This window comes from Pygoscelis adeliae, unplaced genomic scaffold (genome assembly GCF_000699105.1).
Source record: "Pygoscelis adeliae isolate BGI_AS28 unplaced genomic scaffold, ASM69910v1 Scaffold403, whole genome shotgun sequence".
NCBI classification, from domain to species: Eukaryota; Metazoa; Chordata; class Aves; order Sphenisciformes; family Spheniscidae; genus Pygoscelis; species Pygoscelis adeliae.
The window spans coordinates 122,424-128,591 of NW_008824466.1; the positions used below are offsets into that span (position 1 = coordinate 122,424).

At 48.0% G+C, this 6,168-nt stretch overlaps 1 protein-coding gene across 1 annotated transcript in view; it reads left to right on the forward strand.

Moving 5' to 3' along the window:
• Positions 1-4,112: 4,112 nt before the first annotated feature.
• LOC103914437 (oxysterol-binding protein 1-like) overlaps positions 4,113-6,168 on the forward strand; it is a gene marked incomplete at its 3' end in the record, with an annotated part of 87,977 nt that continues 85,921 nt past the window's right edge. The window contains exon 1 of the mRNA XM_009321075.1: positions 4,113-4,175. The remainder of the gene's footprint in view (positions 4,176-6,168) is intronic.

Here is a 6,168-nt window from a genome sequence, read left to right on the forward strand (position 1 = left end):
GCTTTAGCTCCCCTTGCCAGGTCTGCTCTTAGAGGAATGATGGGTGCCTGGGGCAGTTTAGCTGCCTTGTCTGCATTATCCTGCTAAGGTGGAGGGGATGGGCAGCTCAGTTCTCTGGAAAAGCTGTGTTTCCCAGAGCAGCATTCTTCACTAGCTTTGTTTATCCAGCAGTTAACTCTTGGTTAGCATTGTAAGGTCTTGAGTACAACCCGGAGGGTTTTTTTTTTACTGCTTCTTGTTCTGAGACTCCAGCTGAACGCTGAGGCGGTAAGTTCAGGCAGGAGCTTGAAAACCGCTGCTGATACTAGAGTCACGGAGGAATTGAGGGCTTCCAGAAGAGGCCTCTGGGAGCCCCTAGTCCGACTGCTGCTCAACATGGGGGCCCCCCGATGAGGTTGCTCAGGACCTTGAGCTGCTGAGGTTTGAGTGTCTCCAAGATGTGAGATTACACAGCCTCTCCAGGCCCCTCTTCCAGTGTTGGACCACCCTTGGGGGAAAAATGTTTCCTTATATTTAGTTTGTACATAATAAAATGAGGAGAGAGAAATACTCTCCTAGAATGATTTTTATAACAGCTTGTCCCTCTGCAGGCATAGAAGTCGCTGACTGTCCCTGACTATTTGTCATCCTGGGGGTGCTGGAGCCTGCAGGTTTTAAGGACGGCCCTGTAGCTGCTTAGTGACTTTGAGCTACTTGTTTTTAAACAGCGTTTTAATAATTCGTGTTCCCAGTCATCTTGTTTTCACACAATACTCGCTTTATCCATATGGTGCTTTGCTGTTGATTATTGTTCATCGTTTGCCCATTTTTGAGGAAACTCCTTTTCTGTGCTTTGTAACTGGGGATGCGGTGCTTGCATGGCTCCATCGAGGAGCGGCACGTCAGAGCAGCACTTGAGTGCTGCCGTGGTGCGAGATGAGCGATGCTCTTTGCTGGGCTGCTTGTGGCAGGCTTGATTGCTCTGCTCCCAGTTTAGTGCTGCGGTGGGGGAGCTGGGCTCACCTGACTCCAAACAGCAACTGCTGCTGACACTGCCGGAGAGCATGAGAAAGAGATCTTAGTCCTTACGGGTGTTTTCATCATAGCCTGATGATTAGTGCCATATCAGGATTTTTATATCTGTTCCTTCGGTTGTAGTATTCTTCCCGGTTCTATTTGCTGGTTGCAAACTGCCAACAAGAGCTATGAACTATCTTGATACTTTTATTTCTACCCATATAATCTTAAATTGAGTATGCTGGCCCAAATGCTTCGTTTGATGAAACTGTAGCAGAAGTAACTGGTTTGTCTTGTGCAGAACTAAATTTTGAGAAGCGCCATGCGTTCTGGTGTTGAGCGGTGTGACTGCAGCCTGTATTGCTGTCTCAAGGTCGATTGCATGGTGAACTTTCAGGTAGTGACACTCGCTGCAATTTTAGTTCCTGGAGCTGTTTGCAGGCACGGAGCATATTTATGGGCTCAGCTGCTTGGATACTTATGGGAGAGTAAGAAGCCTGTCGCCAATTTCTGGGCTCAATTGTTCCCGCTTTTGTTGCTGGAGAACACGTAGGTGTAGTTACACCCTTGCTGTAGCCTTCCTCTGTTGTCTTCTGCAAGAGCAGGGGAAGGCACTGCTCCAGTCCTGCGTTTCTCCCACACGTTGCTCGTAGCTGCTGCTCAGCTCTGCCTTTTGCAGCTGAGGGCTTGTGTGGGCTGGCTGCTGCTCCATGACAGCAGTGGCTTTGCTCACCTCTGAGAAATTGTTGTCAGCCTTCAGGTTGGTCTTCTGTCAGTGCGTGCTGCTGGGCACGCTCGAGGAGCGATACGGCCGTCTCTTCTGGTCCAGGCGCACAGAGGTGACTGGCATCACCTGCCTTTTGGCTGTAGCTCCTATGCCTGTCTTTTTCCAGAGTAATATGTATTCAGTTCTGACTTCTTTTGTTCCAGTTACAGGTTTAAATTTGTGCTTGCATGGTCTGTCATCCATCCTCTGTACCCACAGTGAGTCAGTGGTGAAGGAGTTGGTCTTCCTTGTAAGAAGTAATGTGAGAAACCTGCTGTGTTTTCCCTTGCAGTATCCCTTTTAACCTACCTGATTTCCTCCCGAAGAGGAGTTTTCAATCAGTGAACCATGCAGTGTTTAGAGCACTGTAACTCGCTTCTGAATGACTTGACTTTCATTATCTGTAGGTTGATTGTTATGTTGCAGCAAGTCAGACTGTTGAGCTTCTTTTCTGTATTGTTTTGTGCTTATGTATAAATTGCATTGTAGCTCGGTAACTTACTCGGGTAATGTAGGTAAGTTAAGTATGCAGTAATCTCATAGCCCTTTGCTTCTCGTAGGTCTCTTCAGCGCTAGTGCTGATGGCCAACAACTCAGGTCGTCACCCTGAAATGTGAGTTGTCCCAGCACGCTATCTGGAGGGCGGGCAGCTCGCTGTGCTGTAACATCCTGGAGATATGTCCCCTAAATAGGATGGTGCTTCAAAACTCGAGCTAGCTGGAGGTGTTAAATTTCCCCTCAGGTCTTCATTATGCCATTCAATTATTTTAATCGTTCCTAAGGCACTTTGGCAGGGATCTTTCTACATTTTATATCAGCCTTTGTTTGGTTTCAATCAAAAAGGTTGTTTAATAATTAATTACTTAATATTCCTCTGTCTGACAACTGCAGGCTGGGCAGATGGAGTTAAAGCTGGGGGATAACAAAGCTGGATGTGCTTGTTGCGGTTGGGTCAGCGATTGCTGACTCACACAGGCATGTGTTCGAGGATGCCAGCGCTGAGCCTTCAGGCTATGTACGAATCAACTTCAGAATTAAAGATGCAAATTGAAAGCATGCTACTAAGGGCCAGTGGCGTGATTCGATTGGCAGTGGCAGCCCAGGGATAAAAGCAGAACATACCTCCTCCTTGGTCCCGTTCCAGGCGCTTACACGATTCACTTCACTTTTGCAAGCACGTGCTCCTGGGCGTACTGGGTTGAAACATGGCTTGTTGCTCTCGGTTGTCCTGGCCTCCTCCTGTCACCAGGTGATGTTGCTCATAACTGTATGACATCGCTGAACTGCTGGGTTTGTTACTGCTTGCAAGTTAGGTCATGCAGTTCACAGTGCTTACATGGACAGCGATGAAATTCTTGCAGTGTAAGTGGTGTTGACTGGCTTGCATGTGTGTTGGAAACGAGTTGTCGTGCGTGTTTGCCCTGCATCCAGCAGTCCTTCCTTTCACACTAATTTGGGCTGAACTGTTTTTCTTTTCTGTTTTGGTTTTTTTTTTATCTTTTATCTAACTCCTCAAGGATATTTCTGCTTTGAAATCATGACCGGATAGATGTATGTCCCTACAGTGACTCGGGGAGGTCCTTCATTCCCTAAAAATAGTCTTAATTCTCCAAATCTTTCTAGAAGAGCAGCACTGTCTGGGCACACGCAGCAGTTTAAAGCGGCTTCTGCAATGCACGTGAAGATAAATATGGTGCAGTGGGAGTCTGTGCCTTTCTCTTTTCCTTCTTTAACACAAAGCAGTGATTCCTAATCTGTTATTAATAGCTAGAGCAGGTTTCTGCTAAGCACTTTATAAGGAACAGAGCAGGAAAATGTCCTTCACACCTACTGCTTAAGTATTACTGCTGTATGCATAAGACCTTCTTACTTTAGGTTTGTTGATCGGTACAGATACCTAAACAACGCAGCTGCGTAGTCTTTCAGAGAACAGCAAACTGTTTCTTTCCATGGCATAGCTGTCGGATGGGATAACAGGGGCTTGCAGTAATAACCCTGGCCTGGCAGTGAAGCTCCTTTGGGAAGACGCTTGACCTCCTGTTGCCGGGGCATGCATTCAGGTTACTTGCTTCATTTCTTCAGGGATGCTCCCTATGGCCTTCAGTGACGACGGGCTGTAAGTGCAGCCGTGTTTTCAGAAGTGCGGCATCGGGCGCTTCCCGGCTGACTTGATGTTTTGTGCCTGTCACTCATCCGAACACAGAATTAGACTATTTGTCACAGCAGAAAATATCCATGGCAACTAATTTGCCAGTTTGGTGAATCTTCGTGATTTTTGAAGTTTCTGTTCTTCTGTGAAATGCACAGGGGTGGTTCCACAAACTTTTTTTTTCAGGTCTTCTGCAGCTGTCAGGAGTGATGGCTCTTCTTGGAAACGTGTGAAAAATAGACCGGTCCCAGTTCAGAAGACAGGGTGAGTTTGGGTGTATTTGGCTCCAGAATGGACACGGGTGACTGAGATGTGCCCTGTATCTCCAGATGGACTGTGCATGAGTGGGGATTACATGATTAAATGCACCTTTTTGTCTTAAAATTGTGGAGATGATGTGCAGCAGGTGGGGGTGCCACCTGTGCCTGCAGCTTGTTAAGAGTTAATGAAGTTAAGTTTCAGCCTTTAGTTTGAAGTCCTTTTTGGAGGCATCCTGGTGCAAGTGCTTGGGCGGTGCTGCATGGCTAGCTGTGGGGGTGTGTACTTCAGAAACCCCATCCTTTATTTTGAAAAGACCAAGACCTTCCAGCTTTGCTGTTCCCAAGTGTGTGTTACTGTGACTGATGCTGGATGCTGATTATTCGCCGTTTATTGTTCCCGAGTTACCACTGGGGTGTTCCCCAGCAGAGCTTGTGGAGCAAAAACTACTACAGGTTTATAGTGTGTGGTCAGGTGAAACTAATACGTGGCTTTATTTTATCCAAGCAGTTTTTCCTTTCCTTGTCAGTTGGGTCTCTCCGTGGTCTGTGTTGGTGAGAGACTGCTGCAGGCTCCCGAGCTTTGAATCACTCCTGGGATGTAATTTTTATACGCAGGAGGGAAGAGAGTACTCAAACCAAAAGTAATTTTGCAATGGTACAAAAGGTGACAGTCATCTTAATCCTGTATAATTTGTATTAAGCATGCACGGCATGCTATCGGCTGACACTGCTGAATTGTATGGTACTTTCAGTGTCTTGCAACAGCGTGTAGGACCCTCTTTTGAAGCTAGTGTAATGTTGGTGCTCACAGTAGCCATATCCTGTCAAGGACTGATTAGGAGTACTTTGCAGCTTGATATTTGTTAGTGTGTAGTGTTTGAATGTAGAATTGGACTTTTTTTTTTCGTAGATATGATAAGATTACACTGCATTAGTCCCAGTATTTGCTTTATAATGTCTTTCTTAATGGGTGGGTGCACTCGCAGCCAGTCTGTGGCTGATACCAAATGGAGCAGAGAGGTTGCTACGTCAGAAGGCAGGTCTGGATTTCAGAGGGACCACGGCAGGCTGGAGAAACAGGATGATGGGAATCTTGTGGCGTTCAGTAAAGGTGAACGCGAGCCCTGCCCTGGGGTAGGGCTAGAAAGCAGCTTTGCAGAAGAGCCCCTGGGGGGTCCGGGTGGACAACAAGGTGACCAGGAGCCGTCAGAGGTCAGCTGTCTCTTTGGCTGTGTTAGCAGAAGTGCAGCCAGCATGTTGAGGGAAGGGACCATCCCCTCTGCTCAGTACTGGGGAGGCCCGTCTCGGCTCTGGGTCCAGTTTGGGGATCCCCAGGACGAGGCTGGAGTGGTGGAGGGATGTGGATGTGCTCAGCCTGGAGCGGAGGAGGAGGAGGGGAGACCTAATTGCTGCCCACAGCTATGTGATGGGAGGGTGCAGAGAGGACAGAGCCTGGCTCTGCTCATGACAGGATGAGGCAATGGGCTGGTACCAGAGCGTGGGAAATCCTATGTGAACACAAGGAAACATGTTTTAATTGGGAGTGGGGGCCAAATACTGGGATAGGGGTCTGGAGAGGTGGAGGAAACTCTTGACTATATTCAAGCTGTGGCTAGACAAGGTCCTGAGCTACCTGATCTGGTTGCTTCTGCTCAGAGCAGGAGATTGGACCTGAAGCCTCCCAAGGTGCCTTCCAGATTCAGTTAATATACCATTCTGTCATTATTTGGTTTCTGACACTTAAAACTTGGTAAGTTTGCCTTCAGCTCTCCGGATACTGATGGAGGATGAAGAAAAGCCACGTCATGTCTATGGCTTGCCCTGGCAGTGCTGGGGGAGCACCGGTGATTCCTGTGTCTGGACACTTCAGGCTGTTTCATAGACTCCCCCACTTCCATGGCACCCCGCATTGTTCCTGCTAGAGGGGGTTCACAGCATCAGACCCTCGCTCTTCCCCCCCCCCCCCCCGCTCTCTCTCCCCCCCCCACACTGTGCCG